Consider the following 20,230-nt stretch of genomic DNA (forward strand, 5'->3'; position numbering starts at 1 on the left):
GGTGGCTCGATCTTGGCTCACCACAACCTCCACCTAGAATTCAAACTATTCTCCTGCCTCAGCTTCCTGAGTAACTCGGACTACAGACATACACCACCATGCCCAGCTAATTTTTGTATTTTTAGTAGGGAAGGGGTTTCACTATGTTGGCCAGGCTGGTCTCAAACTCCTGACCTCAGGTGATCTGCCCACCTTGGCCTCTCAAAGTCCTAGGAATTACAGGTGTGAGCTACCATGCCCAGCCTAACCTATTCTAGATGCTTTCAGGTGATACCATATCTACACTCTTCTCACTGACATCAGAACTTTGCAAAGAATTCTGGGAAAATCAATATGCAACAGGAAGTAAGAGTGACAGTGTTTAGTTTAATTCCATGTTTTGAGAACTGTGCAGTGTCCCTAGGTACCCACATGCTACTAGTATATATTTATGTTTGATAATGATATAAAAATAGATTTTTTCCCATTTGCATGCATTTTTCTTTCAGTACTTACTAAGATGTTAGGACGTAAGTACTTACTGTTTGGATTTAGCTACTCTTAGGTCAAACTCATGTATTTTGTTGTTGGAGGGGCATTTTGGAAAAATTTCTGAAACAAGAGAGCATTATGAGCTAAGAAAAACTGGGAATTTCTAGACTAACAGAAAAAGATTGCATGTTCAGACCTATGATGTTCACTTTTTACCCTGGTGTCTTTTTCCTTCAGGGTTGAGTCCTAACCCTTTTCTACCAATTTGCCTGACTGCCTTCTAGACTTCTTGCTCAGCTCTATCAGTGTGATGTTCCTGTACTTTAACTCTGGGGATTTCCTTCACTACTTCTCTGTATTAGATTACATACTTCCTTGTTTCCATGTTTAAAAATATTTGTTTATTCCTTTATTTTTCTAAAACATAACCTCAATAATTTCCTGGGAACTTTTATATATTTTTAATAGTTTTAATATCTGAAGATGTGACTCTTGTCCTAATAAGTTCAAAATCAGTTATCACTCTTCCATCCTGTTTGCATTTTGATATAAAGGTTTTGAAGTTATAAACATATTTTATTTTTAGTAAAAAATACTACGCTTCTCTTTGAATTCCCAATTTTCTTTGAAAGTTATTTTTGAGAAGGGAAAATGGCAGAAACATCTCTCCCTAAGAGATACTTAACTTTTATATACACACATCTATATCATTTGTGCTGTTAAAAATAATTTGTATGTATTACATTTAGACTAAAGAATTAAATACCATGTTTTAAAAGCAAAGTTTAATTATTGGCAATGTAGTAAAATTTAAAATTTAGAATTAGAATGAGCATTAGAATGATGAAATAATTTTGGATGATAGGGGACAGAAAAAAACGGCTTAGTGTATGATAATACTCCTCATACATTATCTTCAGAAACTACCCCCTCACCAAGTCTGTCTCTGTTTCAGTCTCTCTTACACTGCCTCTCTTCTCAGCTTCTTTCACACATATGTATGTATACTTGGAAAAATGCCTTCATTCCCAAACAGGAAGAAGTAGCTGAGAAGACTTTGACTGAGGTTACATCGCTGGTAGGAGAGTAAAATAGCGCAGCACCTTTGAAAACAATCTCACAGTTCCTCAAAAGCTGAGGAATAGTTTCCATACAACCCAGCAAGCCCACTCCAAGGTCTAGACGCACTCTGCATCACCCCAAAAAATAATACTTGCCCATACAGAAACATGCATATGAATATTTACAGCAGAATTATTCATAGTAACCAAAAAAGTAGAATCAGGTCAAATGTCCATCAAATAACAAGTGGCAAAACAAAATGTGGCATATTCACAACCCGATAAATTTACAAGAGAAATGTTCACACTTAAAGGAAAAATGTACCAGTTTATATTCATATTTATTTGTATACTTAATATAAAAATTTAGACTTTAATTTTTTAGTTCATAGATCTGAGCATTATTTAATTTGTAGTCAATGAAATTATTAATTTGTTAGATCTTTCCATTTTTTAGCGTGTTTAAAGAGTCAGATAATTTTTTATTTTTAAAATATTTTGGTCTAATGATTTTTATTGATTTCCATCATAAGAAGTATCCTTGTGACAAGTATGTCAGCAATCATGGTAGCTTCCATTTGATCTCATGTTTTAATGACCCTGTGTGTAATCTTAGAACAATAGGAAATTATGTGTAACGGCCACTCCAGTCAACCAACACTTCATCAGAAAGGAAATGTTTGTACGTATTCCAATGGCACAACCAGAACAAATGGTGGAGAGAAAATCTCACTGATTTTCTTCCCATTAAAATTATCTGAGGTGATGATTAGAACGTAAAACTATGATGACAAGGTGATTTAGAAAATTGGCAGCCATCACGGTTTTGCAAGTTTGTTTACATTTTGAGACTCAAGTAAATAATTCTTCTACAAAAGGAATGTATATTCAATTTAATGATCTTTCTGCACTCGGTCCTAGTGTGTTTTGACAAGTTATTTGAAAAATAAGTTCTGTTTGAAAACACATCAAGTGTTTTCACATCAAGTGTTTCATCAAGTGAAAACACTTGATGTGTTTTCAAACAGAAACACTGTGGAATCAAGCAAAGACTGAGTCCGAAGAAATGTAAATTAACTATTGGAAATTGAATGCAGTTTAATCCAGACTTTCCCAATGATTCATTTTCCTTTTTTAAGCTAAGCAATAGAAATTTTACCTCATAACAAAGAACATGGCTTTGCAAAATAAGACTACTAAACCTGCATCTAAAATGTAGGGTAAGATTTTAGACTTCGATATTCTTAGTATTTGCTGGAATAATCAAGAATGAGAGAATGTCTAAGATTTTGTAAGCTAAAGGGACTTCTAAAATTCATATAAAATGCCTCAGAATTTTTTAAATCAGCTAGAGGTTCTTCTTTTTTCTCTCCTTACCTTGACACCTTGAAACTTCCTAGTTGGTTTGGGGAAAATATTATTAAATATGAAATATAACATGTTTTTTAATATTATTTGATGACATGAAAATGGGAATGTGTATGCATAACAAAAATGCAACAGCTCAAAATGTACATTTTAGCAAGCCAAATAAAACCCAAATTTCAAGTTGAACTGTTATGTAAAAGTTACAATGTTTCAGTATATTCAACATTTGTAGAAATGCAGCCTTTCCTGCCCAATGTTAGATAGCAACAGCTTCTTCTGAAGAGCCAAACTTACAGTGATTTCCTGATTAAGACCTAAAACATAATGTCAGATGTCTTTCTCTCTTCCTGTCTGGGCTAATGGCTTCTTCAATAAGACCCATCTGCAAAATTCTTTTTTAAAAAAATGTCTAAAATTGTATACCACCAACAAAATGCTAGCCTTCACTAGTACTAGGAATATTCAGCATGATTGCTGGAATTTAATACACTTGGGTAAAGTCCTTTGCTTAAATTTTTTTTCTTATGCTATAGTTATTTTGTCACTCATTCTCTTTCTAAAGAAATGATAGAAAGAAAAAGAAATATCATTCATACCAACAAATGAATTACTCTCTTTAGATAATCATGACAAATTTGGGAAAAAAAAAAAAAAGACAGGAGAGATTTGGCAGAAGAAGGATATAATTTAACTCTTTCAATTGGAAGCAAATATTTGATTTATTATAACAAAGAATATTATAGCATTGAAAAGAAAACTATATTGAGCAGATTTCTGTCAAATTAAAAATGGTATGTGTTTCCAATTATATTTTCTTACAGCCTTTCCACGTTATGACATATACTTTATATGTATTATGTCTGCTGGTCATAAAATATTCTAATAAATTATGATTTCTGTTTTATGAAAACATTTGGGTTTTTTAATTTACTTCTTTTTGTTACTGTTATAAATAACAAGTAACTGAACACATTATTGCATTCAATTTTCCTGTTTTATAATTTATCTTTGCAAAAATTCTTAGTAATTCAACATTTTGTAAAATAAGGATTTTGACTTTTGAAAATATTTTGCTAAACTATGTTTTAAACCTGTAATTTACACTGTCACTACTTCAGATTTACTATATTCATCATGGGTTAGCTAAAATTATGTTCTATACATGTTTTTCTTTTTTGGTACCTTCAGTAGATGAAAATTATTTTATTTAACAAATATTTTCTGACACTGCTTTGTTTTGGGCATTGGTTTAAGTTTGGAGGAACTAGTTATGAAGATACACAGAAAGTTATTTCTTTTTATAGATCTTATATTCTTGCCTCTGATATCCATCAGTGTATATTTTAGGTTTGATTGATTTTTAAGAAAATGTATAATATTTGTTCTGGTTAGGAACTATTCTGAGTGCTTAGGAATTATTCTGAGTGCTTCATTTACATAAAATAACTTACTCTTCAGAATTCCCTTGTGAGATTTTATACATACCTATAAGTTTTTTCTAATTTTTTGTACAAATTAGAGAACAAATAGGTTAACTTCCCCAAGATTATACAGCCAGAGAATGGTGGCAACAAGACTGAAACCAGGAAGTTTGAACTTTAAAGACTCTACAACTAATGAAAACCTTCCATATATTTTCCACTATTGTTAGTGGACATAGACATTTCTCACATACTAAATTGTTTACGCATGTCCTCTCATATGTCTCAATTATAATGTTGCTGTTGTACTTAAAAATCTCCAGTAACAATCAATGTATTCTTTTATTTTTATTTTATTTTTTGAATTGACAAATATACATATTCATAGGTTATATAGTGATGTTTTGATACGTATGTATAGTGATCAGATCAAGGTAATTAGCATATTCATCATTTCAAGCATTATTTTTGTGTGTCAAAAACAGTCAATATTCTCCTTTAAGCTATTTAAAATTATATATTACTGCTATAGTCATCCTACAATATTATAGAACATTAGAAGTTATTCTTCATATCTAGCTATAATTTTGTATTCTTTAACAAATCTCTCCATATTCTTCCCTTCCCTTTGCCCTTCCCAGCCTCTAGTATCCTCTATTCTACTTTTGACTTCTACAAGATCAGCATTTTTAGCTTCCACATGTAAGTGACAACATGCAGTGTTTAACCTTCTGTTTCTGGCTTATTCCACCTACCATAATAACCTCCAGTTCAAAAACAATGGAACACAATAGATAACTAATAAATGAATCCCTGAATCTACAGCCAACTGATTCTTGATTAAAATGCCAAGAACACTCATTGGGGAAAACAGCCTTTTCTTTTCTTTTATTTTTTTATTGCATTTTAGGTTTGGGGGTACATGTGAAGAACATGAAAGATTGTTGCATAGGTGCACACATGGCAGTGTGATTTGCTGCCTTTCTCCCCTTCACCTATATCTGACATTTCTCCCCTTGCTATCTCTCCCCAACAGACCCCAGTGTGTGATGTTCCCCTCCCTGTGTCCATGTGTTCTCATTGTTCAACACCCGCCTATGAGTGATAACATGCGGTGTTTGATTTTCTGTTCTTGTGTCAGTTTGCTGAGAATGATGGTTTCCAGGTTCATCCATGTCCCTACAAAGGACACGAACTCATCGTTTTTGATGGCTGCGTAATATTCCATGGTGTATATGTGCCACTTTCCCTGTCCAGTCTATCATCGATGTGCATTTGGGTTGGTTCCAGGTCTTTGCTATTGTAAACAGTGCTGAAATGAACATTTGTGTGCATGTGTCCTTATAGTAGAACAATTTATAATCCTTTGGATATATACCCAGTAATGGGATTGCTGGGTCAAAGGGAATTTCTATTTCTAGATCCTTGAGGAGTCGCCACACTGTCTTCCACAATAGTTGAACTAATTTACACTCCCACCAACAGTGTGAAAGTGTTCCTATTTCTCCACATCCTCTCCAGCGTCTGTTGTCTCCAGATTTTTTAATGATTGTCATTCTAACTGGCGTGAGATGGTATCTCAATGTAGTTTTGATTTGCATTTCTCTAATGACCAGTGATGATGAGCATTTTTTCATGTTTGTTAGCCTCACATATGTCTTCTTTTGTAAAGTGTCTGTTCATATCCTTTGCCCACTTTTGAATGGGCTTGTTTGTTTTTTTCTTGTAAATCTGTTTTAGTTCTTTGTAAATTCTGGGTATCAGCCCTTTGTCAGATGGGTAGACTGCAAAAAGTTTTTCCCATTCTGTTAGTTGCCGATTCACACTAATGACTGTTTCTTTTGCCGTGCAGAAGCTGTGGAGTTTGATTAGGTCCCATTTGTCTATTTTGGCTTTTGCCTTTTCAATAAATAATACTGGGAAAACCAGATATCCATACACAAAAAAAATTAAAGTAGATCCCCAACTCTCACCCTATACAAAAATCAACTCAAAATGGATCAAAGACCTGAATGTAAGACCCAAACTATAAAAATACTGGAAAACATAGAGGAAATGCTTAATGATATTGGTCTCAGCAAGGATTTTTTGGATAAGACCCCAGAAGCATAGGGAACAAAACCAAAAATAGACAAATGAAATTGCCTCAAAGTTAGAAGCTATGCACAGAAAAGAAAACAATCAACAGAGTAAAGAGACAACTTGAAGATAGGAAAATATTTGTAAACTATGCATCTGACAAGGGGTTAATATCTGTAATGTATACAATATTCAACTCAATATCAATGAACCAATAATCTTATTTAAAAATGGACAAAAGATCTGAATAAACATATCTCAAGAGAAGACATGCAAATGGCAAACAGGTACATGAAAAAATGCTCAACATATCTAATCAGTGAAATCAAATCAAAACCCCAGTAAAATATTATCTCATCCCAGTTAGGATGGTTATAATCCAAAAGACAAAAGGTAACACATGCTGGTAAAGATGGGCATGAAAGGGAACACTGTTGGCAAGAATGTAAAGTAGTACAGCCACTATGGAGAACAGTATGGGGGCTTCTCAAAAACAACAACAAAAACCAATTACAAACAGAACTACCATGTGATTCAGCAAGCCCATTAGTGGGAACTTACACAAAGGAAAGGAAATCTGTTTATCACAGAGAGACCTGCATGCCCATGTTTATTGTACCATTCTTTACAGTGGCCAAGATACAGAATTAACCTAGGTGTCCAACAATAGATGACTGGGAAAAGAAATGCAACATAGGTACCTAATGGAAAACTACTCAATCATAAAAAATGAAATCCTATTATTTGCAGTAATACTATTTTCCAGGAGGTGATTAACAGTATTAGCTTTGAAACCATACAGATTTGGGTTTAAGTTCAGCCACTGTACCTGTATTTGTCATCCTAGGCAAAATAATCAAATCTCTCTAACACTCTCTATTCTCAACTGTAGGTAAAAAGCCCGAACTGCTCGAAGAATTGGTGTGAGGATCAAGTGACCTAAGAAATTTAAGTTTGTAGCTCAGTGCCTAGTGCCTAGAAACTGCACACTACAGTAGGTTTGCTAATAAAAATACCAAATGACATTAAATATTGGACAAGTGTTTGAATAAAGAAGGCATGGGGTATGGAAAATTTGGCACCAGCACAGATACTGAAGCATCAGAGTATGATGCCTTGGGCAGTCAGAGTTCAGCACTTGGAGCTAGGCAGGGGATGGGGGAAAAGGGCATCAAAGGCAAGCTTTGTAAATTTTTAAACTTTGCATTGAATAAGAAAAAAAAAAGGAGCCTGCCCATGTACATATGTGTTTATAGAGTTCTGGCATTGCCTCATTGAGTCCAATGACATTAGATTAATAGTATTTATAATCCATCTCTGTCTATCAGTGATTATGGCATAGGTATTTATGATACCTTGAATTTGGTGAGGAGATATAAATATGCTGATGATCCCCCTGGGGCTCATTGGCACCTCAGTTATCACAGTGGTCATTTAAAGATTGGTACTTGAAGACCAGTGTTTTAAGGTCTTAGAGTTTCTTCAAGCACAAGCCTTAGCATCTCTTCTCTAGAGTCTTTCTTTATGCACACATCTTTTCTTTAAGATAGTTATCTGGTTAAAGCTTTTTGCATCCTTTCCACAAAGGTAGATTGTATGTCTTCATACATTTTAAGAGACATGATGGATTTTAACTTTTCACCCTTTTATGTATGTATTTATTTATGAGGGAGGGTCTCACTCCCAGGTTGGAGTGCATTGACAACAATCATGGCTCACTGCAATCTGAACATCCTGGGCTCAAGCAATTCTAGCAACTGGAAATATGGGCGTGTGCCATTATGCCCAACTAACTTAAAAAAAAATGTAGGGAAAGGGTCTCACTTGGTTGCCCAGGCTGGTCTCAGGCTTGTGGCCTCAAGCAGTCCTCTGGTTCAGCTTTCCAAAGTGCTGGAATTGGCAGGTTTTAGCCACCATGCTCAGCCCAACTTTTAACACTCTAATTCAATTTCATTCCTTCTCTCTCTGTCCACAAAAATGTGTCATTAAAAAGATCTATCTATCTTTCTATCTATCCATCTGTCTATACAATGGAATACTATGCAGTCATAACAAGGAATGAATTAATAGTATTTGCAATGACCTGGATGAAAGGGGAGACTATTGTTTTAAGTGAAGTAATTCAGGAATGGAAAACCAAACACTGTATGTTCTCACTGATTTGTAGAGCTAAGCTATGAGAACACAAATGCATAAGAATGATTTGATGGGTTTTGGGAATTTGGGGGGAAGAATAAGAAGGGGGTGAGGAACAGAAAACAACACATATGGTTCAGTATATAGTGCTTAGGTGATAGTGCACCAGGATCTCACAAATTACCACCAAGGAAATTATGTAATCAAATACCACCTGTACCCCAATAACTTATGGAAAAAAAGCAGCAATAGGAAACTAAAAAAAGAACTTATTGGGAAATTGGGAAGTATTGGTCAAAGAATACACAATGAGTTAGGAGAAATCAGTTTAGGAGATCTATTGTACAGCATGGTGATTACAAATATATATATAGATATAGATATAGATATATAGATATATAGATAGAGGAAGTCAATTTTTATAAAAAGTGATTAGGCAGGAAAAATTCATTTTCAATTCATATAGAACTCTGTGTGGGTGTATTCATTTCAGTAAAGTAGGAAAGGAATTTTATGAGAGAAGGTAAATTTCTTTTCTGGTCTTTTAATCAGTTCGATCTCTGTCCTACTCTTGGTCTACTAGGAAACATAACATAACTGACTTTTTCACTGGAAAGCCTGTCAGGTCAAACTCCCAATCACAATTACTACAAAGAAAATAAAATACCTAGGAACACAACTTACAAGGAATGTAAAGGACCTCTTCAAGTAGAACTACAATCCAATGCTCAAGGTAATAAGAGAGGACACAAACAAATGGAAAAGTATTCCATGCTTATGAATAGGAATAATCAATATCATGAAAATGGCCATATTGTCCAAAGTAATTTATAGATTCATTGCTATTCCCATAAAGCTACCATTGACTTTCTTCACATAATTGGAGTTGAACAGTGAGAACACATGGACACAGGGAAGGAAACATCACACACTGGGGCCTGTCAGGGGATGGGGGACTAGAGAAGAGATAGCATTAGGATAAATACCTAAATAAAAGGGGGCTTAAAACCTAGCTGATGGGTTGATGGGTGCAGCAAAGCACCATGGCACATGTTTATTTATGTAACAAACCTGCACATTCTGCACATGTGTCCCAGAACTTAAAACTGAGAAAGCTCCTTACACAGCTCTTTCCCGATGTGCTTAGCAGGTTGCAACAATAAGAATTATGAAATCGTTTGAGGAAGTGAGCATGATATAAATAAAATCTAAATCAGTGAACGTTGTTTCAAACACATGGACATTTTCAGAATGATTTCATGTGAATGCAAAGATCTCTGGAGCTATAATTGAGTTGTGAGAATGAGAAGGTTACAGCTTCTTTTAAAATGGTTCAACAGGGAATCTCAGACATTAAAATAATTGTGCTATTACAAAAGAAACTGAAATGCTAGAAGTTCTCAAATGATGGGTAAGGATAGAAATGAAAAAGAGATTCTGATAGTTGGTAGCTATGTGTATAGAAAATATTACCTTCATCTATGTCTGGCATACAGAAAATGGGTGCCAGTTTTTAGTTATTCTTCAGTTTCTGTCAATATAGATGAGCTTATTGGAGAAGGCAAGAATGAGCAAGGTGCAGGACAGGGAGGAAAAAAAAATAGACGAATTTGTCACTTAGAGGGATGAAGTGAGAGGACGGATGGCAAAGCCCTTTAAGCATCTGTTCATTCTAGTCTCCTTTTAAAATAACCTATAAATATCAGAATGTCATTGCATGACACTCCTCTAAAAGTATTTTATGCATTTTTCCAATATTAGCTCCTTTTTTTGGCCAGTCTGAACAGCACAAGTATATGTGGATATATACATAAATATGTACATACATATAGATGTCTACACACATACACCTGTATGTTTATAAACATATATGTATGTATACACACACGAATGTACACATATTTGTAAACGTATGTATCTTGAGTATCACTATGGTTCAAGAACCATAGGCAATATTAGAAAACAATAAATACACAATCACTGATTATAGAACCATCTGTCTAGTAAAAAACAGGCAATAAAGGAATACTACAATGTTGTCATTATGTGAAAAAGAAAAAATACAAAGATGACTCAATTCTAGCTAATATATTGCCAGGAAACTCTCCAGTTCTATTATATAAACATGATGAAAAAGCAATATGCATAAATGTATCCAAATTTAGTTGTTAATAATGTTTAAAGTATTAGTTGCAAGAATAATTCAGATTCTTCATGGCTTCTAATAATAAGTAGAATATTAAGCTGACAATCAGAAAAACAGCATAGATAAGCAAAAATAAGTGTGACTATCAATTAAATCTAGATGGTGACAGATTGTGTAGTCTTATCAAGATGTAAGATATGGGAAAGAAAAATGTTAGTGTATGTTGCCACATAATTTTGAGACTTGTATAAATTAAAAACCAAAGTGAAAAACTGAGAAAGGTATTATTTATTAAAATATGATAGACCAAATGCTAATGTTTTTAATAGGTGTAGAACTCGGGCAAATAAGAAACCCCCAGGTTTTGATTTAAACAGTGTGTATTAAAACAGTATTTGAGATGTTCAACAAGCACAGGAATAAAAAGATTATTTTTCCTGAAAAGCAAAAAATAATGAATAGCTATTCAAAATTTTAAAAGTACTAATACTCTATAAAGTATGCATTATGAATATAGTATTTTATATAACAATTATATAACTTTACATATTAATATTTGATGTTATGAAAAAAATCTAAATATTAAAGACAATATAAATTGAATTTATCTGAAACAAATTGACCGCACATATCCAGAATCTTAAAACATTTTTACTTTGTCACTTCTTGGAATCTTTCTTCAACATACAATCTGTAGCCTAACATAAGAAAAACACAAAGATACTGTTGCAATATAATATGAAGCATAGAAAAATTAGAAACAGTCTATTCATTTTCTGTTTAATATCGTGCTCTGCCTGGCTACCTGAAGCTCTTCAGCACTAGAATGTCAACCTTCCAAAAGTTACATGAACTTACAGAGCTAGAGTCCTTTTCAAAGTGGAAATTATATTATCCAACCCACAGGACAGCTGTAAGAATTGAATAAAATAATATATGTTATTATTACAGTGCATGGATTGCTTATCCACAATTGGGTTTAATAACTTTTTCATCTTTTTCTATTTACTTTGTTCCGTAAGATAGTTACTTTGAATTTTAAAATTATAGAATTTAGTCCACATTGAATAAGTCACCTCACTATATCATTTTGAAGAAGTTCTATATTTCTCTGCACCTCAATTTTCTCAGTTACATAATAGGTACAACAATATGTCATTGATGGCACAGGTTTTTTAAAATTATGTGTATATATAGAGAATAATTATTTGAAAAGTCAGTATTAATATTTTAAGTAGTCAGCAAATACTAATAAAAATTACATTCACTTGGAAAAACAATGTGTATTAATTAACAAATAAGGAAAATAAGAAATGTTAGTTAAACCTGTTTAGTAAATTATATAACAAGTCTAAAAAACAGACAAATGGACTTTAGGGAATAATATAATATTGGCAGAAGAATGAATTAAATAATTTAATATGTATTTTCCATGTCTGATTCACATGGTTATGTAAGCAATAAACTTATCTCTTCTCTGACTAGGCCAAGAACATGCCAGATTAAAAATATGGTTCTTCAAATTATAGGGAAAATTAATTCAAGAGAGAATTGTATGAGACAAATTGTAATGTGTTTTGAAAAATAAATAAAACTGTTTTATTTCCCCTTTTGTAATCTAATATTAGCGGAAGTTAATGCTTAAAAGCCCAGATCTACAAAACAAAGTTACTTAATTATCTAAGATTGTTGATGCGGTTTGAAAGCCTAAGTTAAAGCATAATGGTAGAACTCATAATCAACTGTGAAAGGTAAGCCCCTAGGCCTCTAGAGTCCTCTTTTCTCAAGGTCCAGTGATGGAAAAACATTGCAGTGTCCTCATCTGCAAAAACACAGAGCTAAGAAGTAACAACACCTGGTAACCATTCAGCCCTAGAAACTGAAAGGTGAAATTGGGTGAACCCAGAAAAGCGGATTGTTGTAAAGAATATTTTTATTTCATAATCATTTTCCTCTTCGTGTTGGATGTAGGGAAGAGTTAACATGTTAAGTATTTGTAACAGCGATGGAGACAGGAAAGGAGGGAGGGAGGGAGGGAAGGAGACAAGCAGAGCAGAGGCAATACCTTTCTCTAGTTCCTGTCTCCAGGGGAAAAAACATTTTTGAAACTGAAACCTCAGGGAGAATATTTGTTAAAAATTGTATTTTTCAGAAAATAAAAAGGTGCTAGAGAGCTGCTCTAAGTTTGTGAACAACTGTGTTTTATTCTGGTCCCTCAGGCCTGAGATCCTTCTTTGTTCCAAAATGATCAATTCAAGTAATATCTCCCACCCCTCTTTTCTTCCCAAGAGTGCTTCTATACACTTTACAGGCCACTTCCATACCTTTACTAACACACTTTCTCTGGAAGAATTCCCTAAAAGCAACCCCCAGCAAGACCTGTGAATTTTCTTCTGGAAGTAACTGGCTCTGACTTCAGACATTGGAACCTTGCCTCTGTACTCCAGCCCTCCTGCAGTGCTGGCGGGATTCCATAAGGCAAGAATTGTTGAAGCCAACAGTTTATGGATTGAGAGAGTAGCAAGGTTGTTGAGTCCAATATTGTGAAAGGGAAGGGTCAAATCCGGTCAAAAAAAAAAATCAAAATGTGAAAATACAATCTTTGTCTTATGTGGTCTTCTGTACTCCCTGCTGTATGGTATCTCAAAAAGACAAATGTTTATTCATGCTCTTTTGAGACTGCTGTCTCAGAAATACACATATTTGAGTTTAAAAGAAAAGTTTAGCTAAACATACATTTAAAATTTAATGTATGAGAGAATTCTTTCCTAATGAATATTTTCTTTTAATTATCATCTCACTTAGGAACACTTGAGAATTTTACTGAAATGAGACTGTAACTAATCCCTATTTTAGTCTACACAATAATGTGACAAATTGGCATATGTTTCAAAAACTAATATGCCGTATTTATTTTTTAAGTTTTTTAAAAATTTTAATAGGTTTTTTGGGATCAGGTGGTGTTTGCTTAAGTTCTTTAGTGCTGATTTTGGTGCACCTATAACCCAAGCACTGTACACTGTACTCAATGTGTAGTCTTCTATCCTTCCCCAACCCCCACCTTTTCCCCTGAGTCCCCAAAGTCCAATGTATCATTCTTAGTCATTCGTGACCTTGTATCTTAGCTCCCACCTATGAGAGAGAACATATGATTTTTGGTGTTCCATGTTTGACTTACTTCACTTAGAATAATGGTCTCCAATTCCATCCAGGTTACTGCTAATGCCATTTCTTCTTTTCATTTTATGGCTGAGTAGTATTCCACGGGGTGTGTGTGTGTGTGTGTGTGTGTGTGTGTGTGTATGTGTATCACATTTTGCTTACTGATTGATTTATGGGCATTTGGGCTAGTTCCATAGTTTTACAATTGCAAATTGTGCTATTGTAAATTTGTGTGTACCAGTATCTTATCTTTTTCTGTGTAGTTACGTATTTTCCTTTGGGTAGATACCCAGTAGCAGGATTGCTGGATCAAACAGTAGATCTACTTCGGGTCTTTAAGGAGTCTCCACACTGTTTTCCATAGTGGTTGTACTAGTATACATTCCCACTAACATTGTAGTCTTCCCTTTTCAACACGTCTACACCAACATCTAGTTTTTATTGTTGTTATTATTATTATTATGCCCATTCTTACAGGAATGAGGTGGTATCGATTGTGGTTTTTATTTGCATTTCCCTGATCATTAGTGATGTTGAGCAATTTTTCCATATGCTTGTTGACCATTTATATATCTTCTTTTGAGAATTGTCTATTTATGTCCTTAGCCCACTTTTTGCTTGTTTTATTCTTGCTGATTTGAGTTCTCTATAGATTTTAGATATTAGTCCTTTATCAGATGTATACATTGCAAAGGTTATCTCTCACTCTGTGGGTTTTCTTTTTACTCTGTTGTTTGTTTTGCCAAACAGAAGCTTTTTAGTTTAATTAAGTCCCATCTATTTATCTTTGTTTTTGTTGCATTTGCTTTAGGTTTTGGTCATAAAATCTTTAAGACATTGTCTAAAAGAGTTTTTCCAATTCTATCATCTAGAATATTTATGGTTTCAGGTCCTAAATTTAAGTGTTTGATCCTTCTTGAAATTTTTGTATAAGATCAAAATTCTTCTACATGTGGCTTGCCAATTATCCCAGCACTAATTTACTGAATAGGGTGTCCTTTTCCCATTTTATACTTTTGTTTGCTTTGTCAAAGATCAGTTGGCTGGAAGTATTTGGCTTTATCTCTGGGTTCTCTATTTTGTTTCATTGGTCTATATGCCTATTTTTATACCAGTACCATGCTGTTTTGGTGACTATGGCCTTATAGTTGGGTAATGTAGTGCCTCCGGATTCGTTCTTTTTGCTTAATCTTGCTTTGGCTATGGTGGCTCATTTTGATTTCATATGAATTTTAGGATTATTCTACTTATGTGAAGAATGATGGTAGTATTTTAGTGGGAAATGCATTGAATTTGTAGATTTCTTTCAGCAGTACAGTCATTTCACAATATTGATTCTACCTATCTATAAGCATGGGAAGTGTTTTCATTTGACTGTATTGTCTATTATTTTTTTTCAGCAATGTTTTATGGTTTTCCAAGAGGGACATTATATAATGATAAAAGGATTTATCCAACAGGGAAATATCACAATTCCAATATATTTGCACTAAACACTGGAGCTCCCACATTAATAAAACAATTACTACTAGATGTAAGAAATTAGATAGATGGCCACATAATAATAGTGGGGGACTTTAATACTCCACTGACAACACTAGAAAGGTCATCAAAACAGAAAGCCAACAAAAAACAATGGACTTAAACTATACCCTAGAACAAATGGAGAGAACATTTTACCCAACAACTGCAGAGTATACATTGTATTCATCAGGACAGGGAGCATTCTCCAAAATAGACCATATGATAGGCCACAAAATAAGTCTCAGTAAATTTAAGAAAATAAAAATTATATCAAGTACTCTCTCAGACCACAGTAGAATAAAACTAGAAATCAACTCACTCAAAACCATGCACATACGTGGAAATTAAGTAAACTGCTCCTGAGTGATGGTTGGGTCAACAATAAAATCAAGATGGAAATTAAATTCTGCAGCAAAGATGGTACTTGAGAAAGTTTATACCTTTAAATGCCTACATCAAGAAGTATAAAGAGCACAAATACACAACGTGAAGTCACATTTCACGGAACTGGAGAAACAAGGACAATCTAACCACAAACCCAGCAGAAGAAAAGAAATAAGGAAGATCAGAGAAGAACTAAATAAAATTGAAAGAAAAAAGATAAACAAAAACCTTGTTTTTTGAAAAAATAAACTTGATAGACCATTCGTGAGATTAACCAAGAAAATACATAAGATTATTCAAGGATGCTATTAAAACTTTTACACACATAAATTAGAAAACCTAGAGGAGATAGATTAATTTCTGACAGTATAGAACACTACTACATTAAACCAGAAATAAATAGAAAGATCAAACATAACAATAACAAGCAGCAAGATTGAAATGGTAAATTAGAAATTCCCCCTCCCCCTCAATAAAAGCCCAAGACCAGACAGATTCAGCTGAATTCTATCAGACATTCAAAGAAGAATTGGTACCAATCATACTGAGAAAGAAGTAATCCTCTCTAATTCATTCTATGAAGCTAGTATCACCCTAATACCAAAACCAGCAAAGGATATAACAAAAAAGAAAAGGGAAGAAAACTGCAGACTGATACCCCTGATGAACATAGATGCAAAAATCCTCAACAAAATACTAGCTAATCGAATCTGACAGCATATCAAAAAGATAATTCACCATGATCAAGTGGGTTTCATACCAGGGATGTAGGGATGGTTTAACATACTTAATAACTGTGATACACCAGAATTAAAAACAAAATTACACAATCATCTTAATAGATGCAGAAAAAGCATCTTACATAACCTAGTATTTCTCTATGATTAAGACCCCCAGCAAAATTGGCATAGAGGGACATAATCTAAGGTAATAAAAGCTATCCGTAACAGCCAACATTATACTGAACAAGGAAAAGTTGAAAGCATTCTCCCTGAGAACTGGAGCAAGACAAGTATATCCACTCACTTTCACCACTTCTATTCCACACAGAACTGGAAGTCCTTACCAGAGCAATCAGCCAAGACAAAGAAATGATGTGCATCCAGATTGTTTGCTAATGATTGATAGTATACCTAGAAAACCTGAAAGACTCATTCAAAATGCTCCTAGAAATAGTAAATGAATTTTAAACCCTAAAGATTCATCCAAAACTCTTCTAGAACTGGTAAATAAAGTTTCAGAATACAAAATTAGTGTACACAGACCAGTATTCTACTATGTACCAGCAGTGATCAAACTGGGAATCAAATCAAGAACTCAACTCCTTTCACAATAGTTGCAAAAAAAAAAAAAAAAAAAAAAAAAAAAAAAAAAAGGAATATATCTAAACAAGGATGTAAAAGAAATCTTCAAGCAAAATAATAGACCATATTTAACCTTAAGGCTAGGAAAGGCCTTTATAAACTTATCTAAAAAATTCCTAAAAGGAGAAGATGATTGACTATGGTGTATGTTATTTTAATTTTTGTGTAGTTTCATTTTTAATTGACATGAAATAATTGTACATATTGATGAGGTATATTGTGCTGTTTTGATATATGCATATATTGGCTAATAGTTAAATCAGGGTAATTAGAAAATCCATCACCTCAAATATCTATCATTTCCTTGTGATAAGAACAATTCAGAATTTTGTGTTCTAGCTATTTGAAACTATCCAATACATATTGTTAACTGTAGTCACATTACTGTGCAATAGAACACTAGAACTAATTCCTATCTGACTACAAATGTTTACTCATTGACCAATATCTCCCCAATTCCCCCTTCTCCCTAGGTACTCCAGACTTTGGTAATCATAACCACAATTCTATCCCTGACTTAAATGAGATGAACTTTTTCATATTCCCCATATAAGTGAGATTGTGTCGGATTTGTCTTTCTGTGCCAGACTTATTTCACTTAATATGATGTCATCCAGTGCCATCCATGTTTTCATTTAGTCATTTATGGATACTTAGATTGATTCCATATCTTGGTTATTGTAAGTAGTCCTGCAGTAAACAGGGGAATGCAGATATCTTTTTGACATACTAATTTTCATTTTGATATATATCTAGCATTGGGAAGCTAGACAACATTATAGTTCTATTTTCAGTTTTTAAAGAAACCTTCATTCTAATTTTAATAATGGCTATATAAATTTACATTTCTATCAGCAGTGTGTGAGGATTCCATTTTCTCTACAACCTCACAAACACTTGCTATCTTTTGTCTTTTTATAATAGCCATTCTAAGTAGAGTGAGGTGATGTCTCATTATGGTTTTGATTAGCATTTCTTTGATTGTTAGTAATGAGCAATATGAAAAATATGCCTGTTTGTCATTTCTTTGTCTTCTTTTGAGAAATGCCTATTCAGATCTTTTATTCATTTTTAAATCAAATTATTAGTTTCTTTGTTAGAGTTTTTATATATTATTGATATTAACCTGCTGTCAGATGAATACTTTACAAATGTTTTCTTTCATTCTGTAAATTGTCTTTTAACTCTGTCAATTGTTTCCTTTGCTTTACAGAAGCATTTTAATTTTGATATAACCCTACTTTTTTTCCTGTGTTGTCTGTGTTTTTGAGAATTCACAAAATGTCTTCCCAGGTAAATGTCTTGAAGCATTTTCCTGTTCTCTTCTAGCAGTTTCATAGTTCAGGTCTTACAGTTCATTTTGATATGAGTGTTACAATTCAGTTTAAGTCTTCAATCCATTTTGATTTGATTTTTGTATATGAAGGGAGATGGGAGTCTAGTTTTACTCTTCTGCGTGTGGGTATCCTATTTTGCCAGAACTATTTATTGAAAAGACCGTCCTTTCCCCAATATGTGCTATTGTCCCTTTGTCAAAAATCAGTTGACTGTAGATATGTGGATTCATTTCTGGGTTCTCTATTCTGTTCCACTCATCAATGAGTCTATTTGTATGTCAGTAACATAATGCTTTGGTAACTACAATTTTGTAGTATATTTTATGTAAGGTAGTGTGATGCCTGCAGCATCATTCTTTTTACACAAAATTGGTTTTGCTATTGATGTATTTTTGTGTTCTATATAAATTTTAAGATTGTTTTTCTATTTCTGTGAAAAATGTCATTGGTTATTTTTATAGGCATTACATTGAACCCATAAATCCATTTGGGTAGTATGAATATTTTAATAACATTAATTCTTCCAATTCATGGACACAAGATATATTTTCATTTACTTGTGTAATATTCAGCTTCTTTCATCAGCATTGTATAGTTTTCATTGCAGAGAACGTTCATCTCCTTGGTTATATTTATTCCTGTATATTTTCTTTGTAACTATTATAAATGGGATTTTTTCTTGATTTCTTTTTCAGATAATTTACCATTAAAGAAATGCTACTGGTTTTGTATGTCAGTTCTGTACCCTGCAATTTTACTGATTCTGTTTTATTGTTTCTAACAATTTCTTAGTTTGAGTCTTTAGGGTTCTCTATATAAAACATGCCATCTACAAATAGGGACGGTTTGATTTTCTCTTTTTCTATTTAGATGCCTTTTTTTTCTTTCTCTTGTCTAACTGCTCTGGCTAGGATTTCAAGTATAATGCTAAATTAGAAATGGAAAAAAATTGGCATCCTTGTCTGAAACCAAATATTAGAAGACAAACTTGAAAGTTTTCCATATTTAGTATAATATTAGCTATAGACTTGTCATATATGGCTATTACTGTGTTGAGGAATTTACCTTCTATACCTAATTTGTTGAAAGTTTTTGTCATGAAGGGATGTTAAATTTTGTCAAATGCTTTGTCTATGTCTATTGAAATAAACATGATTTTTTCTTCATTGTTAATCATATTTATGAATTTGGATATATTGAACCAGACTTGCATTTCTGGGATCAATCTCATTTGATTATGGTGAGTTATCTTTTTAATGTGCTGCTGGATTCTGATTGCTATTATTTTGTTGAGGATTTTCTCATCTATGCATATTAGGTATTAGCCTTTAGGTTTATTGTTTTTTGTTTTTTTCCTGTTGTATCCTTGTCTGGTTTGATATCAGAATAATTCTGGCCTTGTAAATGAATGGAAGTAGATCCTCTACTTCAATTTTATTTAATAGTTTGAAAAGGGTTAATATTAGTTCTTTAAATGTTCTGTAGAATTCAAAGTGAAAACATCTGGTCATGAGCTTTACTTTGATGGGAGACTTTTTATTACTGATTCCATCTCATGATTCCTTATTGCCTGTTCATATTTTCTATTTCTTCATGAGTCAATTTTGATAAGTTTTATCTGTCTAGGAATTTAGCCATTTCTTCCATATTTTCCAATTTGTTAGCCTTTAGTTGTTTATAATAGGCTCTTGTGATCCTTTTCAGTTCTGTGGTGTCAGGCACACTATCTTCTGCTTCGTTTCTCATTTTATTTGATTCTTCTCTTTTGTTCCTTAGT

This window comes from Saimiri boliviensis, chromosome 4 (genome assembly GCF_048565385.1).
Source record: "Saimiri boliviensis isolate mSaiBol1 chromosome 4, mSaiBol1.pri, whole genome shotgun sequence".
Classification (NCBI taxonomy): Eukaryota; Metazoa; Chordata; class Mammalia; order Primates; family Cebidae; genus Saimiri; species Saimiri boliviensis.